Source organism: Lepidochelys kempii, chromosome 13 (genome assembly GCF_965140265.1).
Source record: "Lepidochelys kempii isolate rLepKem1 chromosome 13, rLepKem1.hap2, whole genome shotgun sequence".
NCBI lineage: Eukaryota > Metazoa > Chordata > Testudines > Cheloniidae > Lepidochelys > Lepidochelys kempii.
This window is the reverse complement of record NC_133268.1, coordinates 28,726,803-28,743,855: the sequence shown is the minus strand read 5'-3', so window position 1 is coordinate 28,743,855 and position 17,053 is coordinate 28,726,803. Positions and strand designations below refer to the sequence as shown.

At 42.7% G+C, this 17,053-nt stretch overlaps 1 protein-coding gene across 7 annotated transcripts in view; it reads left to right on the top strand.

Moving 5' to 3' along the window:
• TOX2 (TOX high mobility group box family member 2) overlaps nucleotides 1-17,053 on the top strand; it is a 258,242-nt gene that overhangs the window by 76,212 nt on the left and 164,977 nt on the right. The window lies entirely within an intron of this gene.

Below are 17,053 nucleotides of genomic sequence, written 5' to 3'. Positions count from 1 at the left end.
GTTCTGGTGGCTATAGTTCAGAAAAGATGTTGATAAATTGAAGGGGGTTCAAAGAAGAGCATGAGAACCATTAAAAGATTAGAAAACATACCTTATAGTGATGGACTCAAGGAGCTCAATCTATTTAGCTTAATAAAGAAAAGGTTACGGGGTGATTTGATTACAATCTGAGCATCTACACGAGGAACAACCAAGATAAGGGCACCATTTTGCTGGGAACAATGCAAATACCTATTAAGATACTGTCCCTTCCCCAATGTGCTTACAGTGTAAATAGGGAGAAGTGAGTGAGGCGAACTTCCTTAACAAACACATTGCTTCTATAGAATTAGGTTGCTGTCTAAGACCAAAGTGGAGATGGGACATGCCCAGATTTCCAGATCATGGGTAGCAGTTAGGAAATAATCGTATTATAGCCCTTGATTTTTTTACTTTTAAATAAAATAGCGTTTTCTCATCACACAGTGAAATGATCTTCCTCTTTTTCTTTTTCTTTTTACCTCCCCTTCGCCCCCCAAAATGGCACCGTCGTAAATTTGTGTTTCAGAATGTTTAGGGTAAAAGTTTCAAGACAGCTAGTAGCGGCAAGAGTGCATTTTTGAAAACCATAGACTGTACCTCTGCAAAACTCATTTGCAAGCAAACCTGGGTGCGAATCAAGAGCAGGTATATTTTTCATTTGTGCATTCAACAATTTGTGTGTGCGCAAAAACTGTGCATTCAAATGATTTGTGTGTGCAGACTTGTTCATCTGTGAAATAGAGGCTTCAGTTCTGAGACCTCACTGAAACTTTGGTATGTAAAATGAATGGCTATCTCCTTGTAAGCTTCTGAGATTTTTTTCCCCTTGGTTCATAGAATCATAGAAATTTAGGGCGGGAAGAGGTCATTTCTCAAGAGGTCATCTAGTCCAGCCTCCTGCACTGAGGCAGTACCAAGTATACCTAGCCCATCCCTGACAGTACCAAGTATACCTAGCCAATCCCTGTTGTTAAAAACCTCCAATGAGAACCATTAAAAGATTAGAAAACATACCATATAGTGATGGACTCAAGGAGCTCAATCTATTTAGCTTAACAAAGAAAAGTTTAAGGGGTGATTTGATTACAGTCTATGAGTATCTACATGAGGAACAAATATTTAATAATTACTCATAGGGGAACTCTACACCAAAAAATTAAAAATTCTGCAACCAAAAAATCTGCGCACAATATTTTAAAATTCTGCAAAATTCCATATATTTTATTTGTCAAAATAACACAATATAATCATACCAGTTTCAGTTTTTTTGTATTTATTTCAAAATACCTGTCAGCAAGTATGTCTGTAACAATATAAACAACAAAAAAGATTCAGGAAGTGTTTTTTGACAATTAGATTCCTTACTAGGCATATTAATACAGAAATCTGAGTAATTCATTTAAACTACAATACAGAACCGTATTTCCCACACCCCTCAGAAGCAGTGCAAAGGCTTGGGGGAGTCAGGGGTAACAGAGGAGCTGAAGGAGAGGGAAGTAAATTGTTGGGAAGGAGCCTGGGTGTGAACTTGGAGGGTTGTTGGGTATAGGTGGGAAAAGTATGGAACAGGGTTTTTTTGGGGGGGAGGGGGCGGCGTTGGTGTGAAGAGGGATTGTTAGGGAGCTTCCCCCATGCAGACCCTGGCTGACCTCTAGCCTCTCCGATTCACTCAGGCACATCTGCCCCTGCGTCATGTGTTCCTGCACCCCCATGTGTCCCTCCACCCTCACTCAGACACCCACTCCCCCTCTCCCCGTGTGGCCCTCTACCCTTTCCTCCTGTCCCCATGTGTCTCTGTGCCCCCACTCAGCCACTCCCCTTTCCCCATGTGTCCCTGTACCCTCCTCCCCCATCCCCATGTGTCTCTGTGCCAGTATCCAGCCACCTCTGTCCCTATTCCCCCTCCCCCTGTCCCCATGTTTCTGTGCCCCCATCCAGCTGCTCCCCTGTCCCTATGTGTCCCTGTACCCCCTCCCCATCCCCAGGTGGCCCTGCACCTCTCTCCCCGTGACCCTGTGCCTTCACTACCATTCAGCCCATGCCCCAGTCTGTCTTCCCCCACTAGCCCTTATGAGCCCCTGTCTGACCCCCGAGCAGCCCCACACTGTTTGTCTTGTCATAGCCCCTGTCTCCTGACCTGGCCCGCTGCAAAGAAGGCAGGCCTCTTTCTCTTCCCTTGCTGGCTGGGAGCTGTTGCTGTGTTCTATCACCACAGCGCCCTCTGGTGGGCAAAAGGCGGAACTGCAGCAACATTTTGGCAGAAGCTTTTTTCTGCGCAAAAAATTAAAAGTATGCATGGCTCATTAATTATGCATTCACACAGTAGCACAGAATTCCCCCAGGAGTAAATAATGGGCTCTTCAATCTTGCATAGAAAAGTATAACATAATTAAATGGCTGGAATTTGAAGCAAGGCAAATTCAGACAGGAAATAAGGTGTAAATTTTTAATGGTGAAAATAATTAGTCATTGGAACAACTTACCAAGGGTGGTGGTGGTGGTGGATTCTCCATCACTGGCCATTTTAAAATCAAGATTGGATGTTTTTCCAAAAGATCTGCTTAAGGAATTATTTGAGGGAAATTCTCTGGCCTGTGTTATACAGGAGATCAGGCTAGGTGATCACAATGATCCATTCTGGCCTTGGAATCTATGAAATCTATGAACTGCCCCCAAATAATAAAGCAAGAGAACCTCTGAAACTCAAGAGTACCTTTTTTTTCCTGTCACACTGATGCTCAGTCTGAGTGTTCTCACTCTCATATGGCATTTATTGTATGTTACCTTTGATTGCAATGAGAGCTGTTGTTTTTGTATCAAAACCAGCATCTCCTTGAAAGACTTCCACAGTAAAACCACACTTGTATCGGGTTCAGAATCAGGTAGATACAGTCTCTATTTTTATTTCAGACTCCAGGTTTTATCTTTCAAAAACAATGTTTCTAGATACCTTTGACTCTCATATACTTCCTTTCTTACATTCTCTGTGGGTCTTTTAGAACTTTGTACATTTGCTGCCTCTTTGAGTTTCCTGTGAAATACAAAAAGTGTTACTGGCTGAGTAGAATACACAGTCTCATTGTCACTTACTCCATTTGCCAGTAAATGTGCTGCCTTAATTTACCCTCTTTCTTCCCTAAACAAGGCACGTGGCATGAGATATTTTCCATGCAAGCTCAGGTCTACCAACCTCATGATTATTTGGCTTCCATCTGCAACCCCTGGTCGGAGAAGGAGCAATTTACTAGATGCCCGCTTTTTGCAGATAAACTCCTTTAGCACCTATTTAAGTGTGATAAGCAATGCAGGATGTGGTGGTTGCTCAGTAGCGAGAAGGAAGCAGTGCATGTAAGACTTACAGCCAAGTCAGTTTGGCCAGTGATCGTATCTTACAAACGAAACAACTTTGGGCATGGTCAATGATTGGATTGGAGATCCCCAAAGAAAACCCAAGGTATCTTTGGAAGGCATGTGGGTATTTTCAATAGGAGACATTCTTCCCCTCTAAGTCAGTGCTGAGCCAATAGCTCATCATGGGTTTTGTTTGCACTGTGCTGCTTAAAGTGCTGACTTTCAGAGGAGATGTAAAACAGACATTCGGCTCCCTTGTGGACTTTGAAGAACTAGTAAAGAACAGACTTATCGGACACGTAGGGGGAAATGATTTGTTGGGGAAGAGTCAAGATGGCTTTTGTAAAGGGAAATTATGCCTCACCAAGCTATTAGATTTTTTTGAGGGGGTCAACAAACATGTGATCAAGGGTGATCCAGTGTATATTATATACTTGGACTTTTGGAAAGCCTTTGTCAAGGTCCCACACCAAAGGCTTTTAAGCAAAGTAAGCAGTCATGGGATAAGAGGGAAGGCCTTCTCATGGATCAGTAACTGGTTAAAAGACAGGGAAAAAAGGGTAAGAATAAATGGCCAGTTTTCACGATGGAGAGAAGTAAATAGTGGGGTCCCCCTATGGTCTGTATCAGGACTAATGCTGTTCAACATATTCATCATGATCTTGAGAAAGGGGTAAAGAGTGAGGTGGCAAAATTTGCAGACAATACAAAATTACTCAAGATAGTTAAGTCTGTGAAGAGTTACAATGGGATCTCACGAAACTGGGTGACTGGGCAACAACATGGCAAATGAAATTCAATGTTGATAAATGGAAAGTAATGCACCTTGGAAAAAATAATCCCAACTATACATAAAAAATGATGGAGTCGAAATTAGCTGTTACTGATGAAGAAAGAGATCTTGGAATCATAGTGGATAGTTCCCTGAAAACATCGGCTCAGTGGGCAGTCAGAAAAGCTAACAATGTTAGGAACCATTAGGAAAGGAATAGATGATATGGAAAATATCATAATGCCAATATATAAATCCATGATACACCCACACCTTGAATACTGTGTGCAGTTCTGGTCACCCCATCTCAAAAAATATGTATTAGAATTGGAAAAAGTACAAGGGCAACAAAAATGACTAGGGGGCTGGAACAGCTTCTGAATGAGGAGAGATTAAAAGACTGGGATGTTTCAGCTTGGGAAAAAAGACGACGAAAGGGGAGATATGGTAGAAGTTTATGAAATCATGATGGGTGTGGAGAAAGTGAGTAAGGACGTGTTATTTACCCCCTTCACGTAACACAAGAACCGGGGTCACCAAATGAAACTAATAGGAAACAGATTTAAAACAAAAGGAAGTACTACTCCACACGACGCAGTCACATGTGGAACTCGTTTCCAGGGAATGTTGTGAAGGCCAAAACTATAACTGGGTTTAAAAAAGAATTAGGTCAGTTCATCAATTGCTAGTAGCCAACATGATCAGCGATGCAACACCATGCTCTGGATGTCTTAAGCCTCCAGTTGCCAGAACCTGGCAGTAGATGACAGGGTACGGGACACTTGATAATTGCCCTGTTCTGTTCATTCCCTCTGAAGCATCTGGCATTGGCCACTGTCAGAAGACAGGATACTGGGCTAGGTGGACCATTGGTCTGACCCAGCATGGCCGTTCGTATGTTCTAGGATCCCCTGACACTACATATAATGGTCGGAGTGTTAAAACCGTGGGGTCTTTGTCAAATTCTAGTTGGTTAATCAAATTCTGCCCATTGACATTTATCTGACATTTAAATATTTATATTTCTATAGTTTCAGTTTGATAAATAATCTTCCTTTGCTTCCTTTCCTGAACAGTCATTCTGAGGTGTTAACGCTGTGTTGTCACCCAGCCACTGCCACAGAGGAGGTTGCATTGCACTGGTGGGTGAAGTGTTTCCTGGACAGGTCTGTGGTCCTGTGTGGTTTTCTTTGCCTGTTCCAAAACTCCTAGCAAAATCAGCCAGAGTCTGGGGTGAGCAAAGAGCCATGGGGCCTGATTTTGAACTTGCTCACATCAGTTTGACTTCAGTAAAACTGTTACTCATTTCCACCAACATAAGAAAGAGCAGTGTCAAGCCCATGCTTTGCAAAGTGAAGTATGATTTGTAAGAGTTTATATTGGACAGTTTTACACAAGACACCTGAGTGCCTGGTGGGCTGAAAAGTAGCAGACAAACTTGATTATTTGAATGATATTTGAATAGATTAGGCCACACTTTGGCCTCAGTGGCAGCCCTGCAACTCCAAAAAAACAACTTGTAGCCCAGTTGTAACTGAAAGCAGTACATGGCCTATTTAATGTTGCATTTCTGTGGGTCCTTCCATCCCTCGTTTGGTCTGGGAGTAGGAAATGCAGACTGAGCACTGGGCAAATGAAGATGCAGTGAGGTTTGATTCACCACTCTGTTTATACTGTTTTCTCCTCTCCTTGCAGTCAGGCGTGAAAGGGTTAGCCCAGAATTTTGATCTCTGCAGTATTTTTATGCTTATACATTCTGTTCCTCATTTCCATGACAAAGATTGCAGGAAAAGCAGAATAAGGTACAGAATTTTTCAGAGCAATTTTAAGACTGTAATGAGAACAGAAAATGGTAGGGGGGAATAAAAGGATTGTAATTAGAATATGAAATGGGGAAAAAATTAATCTATTTCTATGTCAGTCTTAAGACTAAATTCTCCTGCTGCCAGTAGATTTGAGTGGATCGGTTTTTGTTTGTGAAGAATTTTCACTCTTTTGCAGGATCTGAAGATCTGCTTAAATTATTTTAGGTCCTTACTCCTGCCAAATAATATGAAAAATAATAACAGTAATATTTGGCACTTGGTGTACAGCAATTGCCATCAAAAATGTGCATGTTCCCCTAGATAATTAAATAACATTATGTGAGTACTTGCAGCACTCAAGATCTTTCCTACAGGGAGTGTAGGAAAATTACAAGGGAGGATTGTGGACACTGGGCCCACTTCTCTGATGGTGTAACTCCGCTGGCATAGAATTTGGCCCTGGATCCATTTATCTAAGATAAAATTGGGAAGTTTAAAGGTGAGGGCTATACTGTGCATAGGACTCTGACAGACTCCGGTGCTGAAGATCTGCTAGGGTGGAGGCAGCTTTGATTTTTGCGATGGCCCTGCAGAAATGTCACCAGCAGGAGTCGCTGAAATGACAAGTGTCTCTGGGCACAAACCCCTTTTCCTCTAGCACTGCTCGGATCTCGCCCTGCCCCTGTAGTCTCTCACCCAACCTCTCAAAATGGCTGAGCATGGCTCCACAGCCCAGTCTCTCAGCATCATTACTATCCCAATGGTAGTGCCTGTGAGCAGAGACTGCACGGCCCTCCTCCCTCATGGGGAACCAATCACCAAGCAAGGACCGGGGCGGAGATGGGACTCAGTACTCCCCCCCCCCCCCCCCCCGCCTTGCAGCTGCACACGGGCACCCCACCTATACCACTGAGCAGTCCCAAGAGGCATGTTCTCTCCCAATGCACCTCCTGGGATGTTGCAGTCCTCACTGCATCCACTCTAGGGCTTTGCACCATTTGCATAGCTAAATGAAGATCATACAGTGATGGGACCGTAATAGAGCCATGAATAGAACCCAGGGCCAGATTTTGCTCTCAGTTACCCAGTGCTTTCAGGGGAGTTCATCTGGAATTGCAATGAGTCTGCGCCAGACTTATACCAATGTAACTTTTTGGCCAGGATTTGGCCTGATCCTGATCTGCTGCTCTAAGCACTAGATGCCATAATGGATATAAATACCAGATGCTCTAGGCAAGGCAGTAAAGCCAGAGCATCCATGATAAAAAACATGACTTAGGGTGGTGTTCCTCCCAATTTAAAACAAAACAAAGCAAAACAAACCAGCCATGCTCTTTGCAGTCCCACCAACTGCTGCTGACTAAAACTCCTCCATGAAAGTGTATAGATTTATTTCTACAGTTCAGTGTAAGCCAGTGGGCTAACTCAGTGGTCTGTGCACCAAAGAACTCCCTCTAGCCATAAGATTTGAGTCCCTTTTTCCTTTTAAAAATAACTCAAGTTCATCATATCAGTCCTCTTGCTTCTCCCCAACCAGGGGTCTTCTGTGGAGGCCTGTCTACTCCCTACAGATTTACAGTCCACAAGCCATCCTTCTGGGAGTCGAGATTAACCTCTTTTCTCCTTTTTCCTTCCTAACCTGCTCCCTGCAGGATTACACTCTGCAGACCATTCATCTGAGTCACATATAAACTGGGTTTTCTTCTCTGATGTGCAGGCTCCTCCTGGAGCCTTCCTACTCCTAGCGGCTGAGTTCTTGCAGACTTTTATGAGGCCCAGATGATCTTCAAGCTATCACCTGATCCCTGGCCTGTCAGCTTCAGCTGGGAGGCAGCTGATTAGTCACCGACCCAACTCCCGTTAAAGGGCCAGCCATACTGTGACACCCAGATTCAGCAGGGTACTTAGGCATGTGCCTAAGTTTAAGCATGTGACTTGACTTCAATGGAACTGCTCATATACTTAAAATTAGTCACCATTCTGAGCTGGGCTCATAAAACCTGGCCAGTGTATTGGAGTGACACAGGGTTTAAATGATTGTAAACTATTTGTTAAATATGAAATAATTTAAAATATTTAAAAAATAAATATTGTGTATTGATTTCTTATAATTTCTCAAGTTAATTACTGTTAATGTGTTTTAAAATCCTTATGTTATGACTTCATTTTGTTTGAAAATAAAATGATCCTCTGTTTTCATCACCTGCTAGTATTTGTTTTTTCCTGATATGAAAAACAACCAACCTTAAATCTTGGTTCAAAGGCAAGAGGCTGGTTTGACAATCGGACCATGATAGTCCCACAGTAAGTCCATACATCTGATAAGCGCTTTTTAAAACTGTCTTTCGAGTTTTGATCCTTTATAAGGATGCTCTTGTAATCTGCTTGCTTGTTGTCTATAGAGTTCAATGTTTCCTCTAACTTCATACATAATAATATTTAACGACCGCGTGTAAAATCCTCTATAAATAAAAGACAGGTTACTTTTGTAGCACCAAGGCTTGCATAGCCGTGCGAGGCACATAGCACTATTAATGCATGCTGTGCTATTATGTAGCCGTTTCAACATATTCCTCTGAAAGGTAAACTATAATAAGTGGTAAGCCTGGATGGATGTGCTCTAGAGGGAAATGGAAATGTGCTGTCCTTGCAGTAGCATTCTGGAGGTTTAAGTAAATCTCTTTTTGAATTTTTGACCCCATCTGACAGGTCCAAGTGAGGGGAAATCCAAGCATTTCAGTGGACAAATAAATAATGCTAAATAGATCACTTTGGGCCAGAGGTTGTGTAGAGACCTTAATGGGGAAACTGCAGTTAAAGATATTAGACTAACCTCAGTTGTGTATTCCTTAAAGGTGTCTGATGTTAAATTACTCCTATAGGAAATCACACTTGCGGCCCTGCGGGTAGCAGAGTATGATGGGGGCAGGGCAGAAGCAAATATTTCACATCCTTATGACTTGACAGAAATGTATGTTGACAAAATAGGCACTTGACAGTGTTTGGAGATGTTTGTTCTAGTGGTAACATTCCAGCACATCCATAAAGCTTAGCCTGTTCAGCTGGCATCTTAGTTTCACTCCAACACCCTGCAGGATGAGGAGTTCTGCAGACATGGGCCTATAAATATTATGGCAGAAATGCATTTGAGGAGGGATACATTTTGCACTTCATAAAAAGTTTTGGTTTTGAAATAGTTCTGGTTTGCTATTCACGATGGAAAAAACATCTGTAATCCACTGGCAAAGACAAGTTACGTTTGCCAGCATACTGGGCGTGACCTGATCAGATGCATTCCCTTACATCTCAGTAGCGTTTACGCCGCTATGATCTGATGAAATTTCTTTAAGTAACTTTTTTTTTTTTTAACTGTAACATGAACTATTCTGTACCTGGGATTTTGGATCTCTTTGCTTACTCCTAGCAGTTGAAAGGAATTCACTGGACAGTATTATTTTCATCCATTAACCTTAATGATTTTAGGGCTGGCAGGGGTGCTAGATTGAGCTTCTTGGAGACTGAAACCCAGACACAGGTTGACTCGAGTGCAAGCTTCTGCCAGCAACAGAGTGTCAGATGGTCTCTAGAGAGGTGAGGGGGATTCGTTCTGTAGACTCAGCTGGTTCCTGGCTTCTCTGCCGAGGCAAACAGATGAAGGTTCTTGTGATGTGGATACCTGGATGCTAGAAACCACCTGAGATGCCCAGTTCATTCCTCCTGGGGCATGCAACAGCTACCTGATGATGATGACTTCTGGGCACTGCTATCCTAGGCTGTCCTGGTCATGAGTCACTCGTTAAAGACACTGTATCTGCAGTTAGTTCTTTTTTAAATGGTCACGGTGTGGCAAATTCCAAGCATTGAACCAGCATAAGACAGGCTCCATAAGATTGGCCTAAAAGTCATAAGATTTAAAAAAAACAAAAACAAACCCAGATGTATGCCTTGCGGCTTTTGAGTCTTTAGGGTTCACATTTTCAAGTTTTTTCTCTGCAAACTTGAGAACTGGAAATTTCCTTTTTTAAAATTGAAAGCTGAGAGTCTCATGTCACCCCATGACTCCAGAAGCTGAAGCTTTAAGAAAATCACCAAATATCATGTGTCAGGGTTCCCTCCCCACTCTGAACTCTGGGGTACAGATGTGGGTACCCGCATGAAAGACCCCCTAAGCTTATTTCTACCAGCTTAGGTTAAAAACTTCCCCAAGGCATAAATCCTTCCTTGTCTTTGGATGGGTACTGCTGCCACCACCAAGAGAGTTAGACAAAGATTCAGGAAAAGGACCATTTGGAGTTCCTGTTTCCCTAAAATATCCCCCCAAGCCCCTTCACCCCTTTCCTGAGGAGGCTTGAGAATAATCTACCAACCAAGTAGGTAAACCAGGTGAGCACAGACTAGTCCCTTGGGTTTTTAGGACACTAAAAACCAATCAGATTATTAAAAAATAGAACTTTATTATAAAGAAAACAAAAGTAAAAGAAACACCTCTGTAAAATCAGGATGGAAGGTAATTTTACAGAGTAATAAGATTTAAAACAGAGAGGATTCCCCTCTAGGTAAAACTTCAAAGTTACAAAAAACAGGGATAAACCTCCCTCTTAGCACAGGAAAAATTCACAAGCTAAAACAAAGACACTCTAACGCATTTCCTTGCTATTACTTATTATTTCTGTAAGTTTAGATGTATCATTCAGTAGGAGCTAGATTACTTGCTTGGTCTCTCTCTTTGTCTCCCTTTCTCTCTTTGAGAACACCCAAGCCCCAAACAAAAACCTTCCCCCACAGATTTGAAAGTACCTTCTCCCCTTGTTGGTCCTTTTGGTCAGGTGCCAACCAGGTTATCTGAGCTTCTTAACCCTTTACAGGTAAAGGAGGGATTTTATGCTACCCTTAGTTGCAGGTTTATGACATCATGTGATCTGTAAGAGTTGGTAGCTCCTCTCAGAAGCTTGGAAATGAGTAATTATGTCTTACCAATTTCGTCCATTCTGAGTGGCAAACATTTATACTTTAAGTAGAACTGAAGATCTCACAACTGCTTTGGTTTAGTTTTGGCTTCATCTTCATTTTTTATTATTTGTATTCATTTTCATCCTATTAACATGCACCCATAGTGACCCATGGGCACATTTATAAGTCAAAACACCCATCATACTGCAAAAACAACAAGTAGACAAAAGCCAACCCAAAGAAGAATTTAAAAAAAAAATGCCAATTCTGTTCCAGGTATAGGTTGCTCCCCCAGGCATTGCTGCTGGTGTGCAAATTACACTTTCCTTGGGAAGAGCTGAATTAAGAGAATGGACATTTTTGTACATTCTCCATGACAAATTGGACTAAAAAAAGGCAAGGTACCTAGCATTTGGAAGACATTTCCTAACGGACTAGAACAGTCTTCATATAGGTTGAGTTATGGACCTAAAGTACTTGACAACATGTGTGATGCTGCCGCACTTCCCCGGGCATACAGTCTTTGTGCTAATAGCCCAGTTGATTTCAGGGGGGCTGCTCATTTGAATAAGGCTTGCAGAATCAAGCCCACTGTCCCATTTTGGTAGTGGTCCCAGTTCTCCACTGCTTTACGTCTTGTCATCATTTGCACCCTTTGTGCTAACAAATCAGAATTCTCTACTCAGTCCCACTGGTGGTAGCATTTTACAGCCATGCTGCAAAGGTGGAAATGGCCACACATGTTGCAAAGCCATAGAAAATCAGGCCCCATGAGCTCAATTCTGGAAATCTTCCACAGGTCAGTAGGATTATAACCTCTTCTCTGAGATGGGTGTGCCTCATACTTAATATACATTGACTCCAAAATTAAAACAGTGGGAGTAAATGTGGCCAGCACAGCTGAAACACCTATTATATGTTCTTTGTTTATATGTTTTACATTTCAGGGTTCCAGGGTATTTTGGCTTTTTTCTCCTGAAATTTTTGGGATGGATGAATCTAGCTGTTTAAATCTCGTGTTGATTTTGTAAGGCAAATCTCAGTTGGGCTTGTGTAGAAATGGGTTCTCTTAAAAATAGGGGCCTTTGTTCTGATCTCACTTACACCAGAATCACTCCATTGGCTTTAGTGGAGACACTACTAATTTACACCAGTGCAAGTCAGATAAGAATCAGGCCCAGGGTACATAAAAAGAAACCCCTCATTTCCAAGTTTAGATACACAGGGCCGCATTGTTCACTGCTTGGCATTGTCATTCACGCCTTGGATGTACAATGCTACCAAATCATTATGATTACAATTTGCATCTACTTTGCATTCACTTTACATGGGTGTAAATGACTAACAAAGGTGAGAATTAGCCCCACCCATTGATTTATTTAATATAGTTTTTACCAAACAGTGGCCATTATAAAATAATTAAAAAAGAGCAGAAGAATGATTAAAACAATAGAACAAGACTACATTTCTTTCAAATTAAAGAGGACTAGGAGAAAGTTATATCCAGCTCTCAGCGTGCCTAGATCATTCAAAAAGGAGCCAGATCGATTTTTATTAGAGATGGAGTATGATGACTGTAGGCTCTCAGATCTGGAAATGGATTTGAATTCTGACATGCATGAGGAGTTACTCCAAAGTGAAATGGGAGGAAATAACGGCAACAAAAGGCAAATATTAAAATGTTTGTTTTCTGCAGTAAATCAGTGTGGAATAATGGGACTGCTTGTTTTCAAATGCATTTTGTGGCAAAATGATAATGATGAGAGCGAGCGAGCAAGAGAGCACGTTATTTATCTGCTCTACCTGGCTAGTGCATAAGTGGCAAACATCTAATTGAAAAAATATCCTGACTTGAGAATTTCTAATAAATTTGTTTGCACCCTTATAGCCTGGAGGGGAAAAAAAATCTAATCAGCAATGGGGAAGTTCCGAAGTTTCCACTGCATTTTGAGTCTTGATTTTCAGCCTCACTGCTCAGGTTGGCAATCAGTGGCCCAGTAATTTTCAGGACAGGATTCATTATAGTTATTATGAAGGAGTGGGGGATGGGAGGAAATGGTATAAAGCAATAAAACAAATTTGTTCTGCGAAATAGAATGATGCAGAGAGAGCTTTTCCTATTTTGAATTTGCTCCAGAGAAAGACTTGTATATAAAATCAACTTCCAAATGAGGTCTATTTTCTGTAGGTTTCCTATGAAGAGGTGCTGCAAATAGCTCTTATCCTGAGTTTGTAAAATATTTGGCCTTAAATGGGTGGAAAAGTGAGCAGCATGTGTGTGTGAAAAGATACTGGAGATGGATCTGTACAGTTTATATATATTTATAGGACAGTAAGGATACTGTCACTTTGGAAAGAGTTTTAGTTTTTCTACTGCTGAGAATTTCTACGGTTAGAATAACAGATTTGTTTCAGTGGTAGAAATAATTTCCCCAGTAGAAAAAGTTAAATATATACATGGAGCTGCTTGTCAAAGTGCTTTGTCATGTGATTCGCCTTCAGCATCCAAATATGCACACCCATGGCGCGGTAGCTTTCAAATGTCTGGGGTGTTGCCAAATGTATTTGTGCTATTGATTTTCACCAGTGCAAGGCTTCGATCCTGCAATGGAATCAGCTGGAGCGGGCCTTTTTGGTCCACCACTGTGTCAATGGTTTTCTATGCAGACATAAGGGTCTGAGCTAGCTGATCCCATTGCTGGAATTGGTCCTAAATAAGCTCAGAACCAGGCTCTTGGTCTCTGAATTCTGCTAATGCCAAACAGCTTGAATAGCCAGAACCCCAGCCTCTAGAAGGCAGTATGTCTTTTTGGGGCTGAGTCGTTATTAACACTGGCACAAAGTGGGTGTGAAACAGCTACTATTCTGATGTGGTAGCACTTTATACCCACTCTGCACTGGTGTAAACGAGAGCAGACTTCATCTTCTGCATTCTGAAGGCCCTGCTGTCAGAGTTCAGCTCCACCAGACCGAGATCCTGATCTCGGTTACATCACTGTAAACCAGTGGAACTCCTCCAGATTTACACGGATGGGATGGAGTTTGAAGTCTGGGCCATTGCGTTTTAATGAAGTTGCTTGCATCAGGGCTAAATTCAGGGTGTGGTTTGAGCACTTAGACTCAGTCCGCTCTACAGGCTGTTAGCAGCATGGCTTTACCAGTGTGTGTGGTGTGCAGAGGAAATGACGACCTCGTGGTGACAATATCTCCAGTAAGTGAAATCTTTCTCCTTTCCACTATGCTTTATTTTCACCGTGTGGTGGAATTCACTCACTAGAGCACCTTCAGTTGGCCGTCTCGGGGATTAGCTCTCTCGGTTGGCGCGCCCCCTTCTAGTGGTGCCTGTCCCACCATCTTCTCCACCTGCAGAGCCACCTAAGTCCAGGAATCGTAGCTTCCTCTTCATGACTTGGCCCTCTGGCCGTGTCACCATCTGGGATAGAAGAGCATCTCCCAGTTCTATAGTCCAGACACTTCCCCAGTGGGAAGTGGGGCGGGGAGACCCGGGCCCTTTCGCTACTCTGGGTCCCAGCCCAGGGACCATGTGGCTAGCAGCCTCTTGCTGCAACTCTCTGACTTCTCTGGCAGTGCTGCTTCAATTCCCTGGGCGACTTCCCTGTGGCTCCAGCACCTTCGTCATCCTCTTCTCAGGGCCTCCACGCAGCACATCCCAGCAGCCAGCCAGGAGCTCTCTTTTGCTCCCCCTGGTCCCTGCCAGCAACTGCTCTGTCCAAGGTGCTACCTTCCTGCAGCCCACTAGAAACACAATCCTTTCTCCCCTACACCAACAGACTCATTCTGGTCCTGCAGCTCCTTTTGTGTGAGCTCACTGGGCCCTGATTGGCTTTTCCGTGCAGCCTCCCTCCAATAAGTTGCTCGCTGCGCAGTTTCCCAGGGCTGCTTTTAACCCCTTCCTTTCTGGTGTGTGGTGAACACCCCATCATGCCCTATATAAACAAAGAGCTATTTTTATTCACTTCGGTAGACTCTCTCCAGATCATCATCAAAAAACAAAACAAAACCCGAGGAATACTTAGAGACTTACACATTTAAATTGCATCTTAAAATTTAAAATCTAAATTGCATCTTAGAGACTAACAAATTTATTTGGGCATAAGCTTTCGTGGGCTAAAACCCACTTTATCGGATGCATGCAGTGGAAAATACAATAGGAAGATGTAGATACACAGAGAACATGAAACAATGGGTCTCGTTGGTATGGCAATGAGTATGGCAACCTCTGCAAACGCAGGTAGAATCTCTGCATATGTTCCATTGAGGTCATATTTTCAAGGTTTTCTTAGCAACCATAATGGCTAGAGACTAAATTTGTATTTTAAATTAAAACCAAGGATCTGGAGAACAATTAAAACGCCTGGCCATACCCTCCCACGCACCTTTTGTCCCCTCTTAGGGAGCATGTGCCCATGCTGGTTTAGAAAATTGTTGCAGGCCTGGTGCACTGGAATTACTTGGATTTAGTGACTTCCAGGAGTTTATAAACTGGTTAGAAAGGGTGAAATTCACCCTTAGACCAAGGTCAGCACAAGACTATGCTCCACTTAAATCCACAAAATGAGGTTTAATCTCCAGTGTTGCCTACATCCTGGTCCTCCTGCACAAGACCAGAGGCAGTCATCAGCCTGTGGCCCTGCTTCTTATCTTACACTGGCGTAAACCAGACAAAACACTGGTACAAATACAATGTAGATGAGAGCATACTGCAGCCAAGAGTGGAGCATACCCCAGTGATGAATGCTTAGCAACTATCTCATGCCCTTTGTCTGCAGATCTTTATGAAAGGTGGAGAATTATGATCATCCCCATTTTATAAATAAGGAAACTGGGGTGTAGAGAGAGGAAGTGACTTATTCAAGGTTCCCCAGCTGGCCAGTGGCAGCGCTGGGAACAGACCCAGGTTCTCCTCACTCCCACTCCAGTGCCCTTCCCAGTGAAGAAGCTACCTACCCTATACCTACCCTATATAGGGTATACCCTATACCCGAATACAGACTAACACGGCTGTTACTCTGAAACCTACCCTATACTGTTAGTTTGTCATAAATATCAATAATGGCCAGTCCTATGAGCTTCTCCCTCTCAAACAGCCCCACCACTGCTTTCTAATGTCTGAACATTCTCTACCAGGTTGTCTAGCATTCTGTGCCAGCCACCCGACAGCTTCTGCATGTTCTGCCTTTTAAAGGTGTGGTGAGGCAGGGAGACAGTGGAGTATTTGGGCGACATGGCTGCTTGGGAAACTTAACACTTGGAGAAACATAATGGCTTTACATCTGAACTGGGTTAAAAGCATGCAGATATGGAGATGGATATTTTACAAGTACTTTTAATTAGTATTTTTATATGTAATAACACATGGTCAACTTCTGAGAGACCAGCCCAGAACTCCTCGGGAAGTCACCAGGAGCGGGAGCTGCTCATCGTCTCTTGTGACTGATCTCATGGAGTTTCTTCTCCACCATTAACTGTAAGGGAATCTGTCCCACATTTCACTGGGCTCACCTTTTAACCCTGACGAAGCTGCTGCAATGCTGCACCGTCAGTGCAGGTTAATGGTTGTCACACCATCTTGTGTAATTTGGCTTCTTTTAATTTGGCTTGTTCTCTGACTCCAGGAGATAATCTGGCCATTAAAAGGTGTGTCTCCACCCTAACACACAGCTGTGTGGGGATATAGCTGTGCTGTTCCCAGGGGCTTTCCAAACTCCGTGGACTACAGTGGCTAAATCTGTTGCAAGTCTGAGAAGCTGAAGTGTAATTAGTAGTCTATAGTCAGATTGATAATCTTCATCTGGCTGTGTTTATATTCTTTAATTTTTCTTGTGTGAGCAATTCACTAGGCATTTACCAGTCAGTTAATGCACAACTGGTATCTGTTTTATAGCCAGGAGCAGAAGAAACACAGAGTGGCCAAGCATCTCCATTTCATCCTTTGGCTTGTAAGGGCATCAGGACTCTCTCCCCCTCTTGCTAAGAATACTGTGTAATTTAGAGCCAATACCCCGACTCTAACTCAGAAATGTTTTAAGGCATATCCCATTGTATTGTCATAATTAATTTGTGAACTTAGTCTCAGGAATTGCCCCAGCAATACCTTGAGATAGAGACAGTTCTGGAAGGGTTTTTTGGTTCT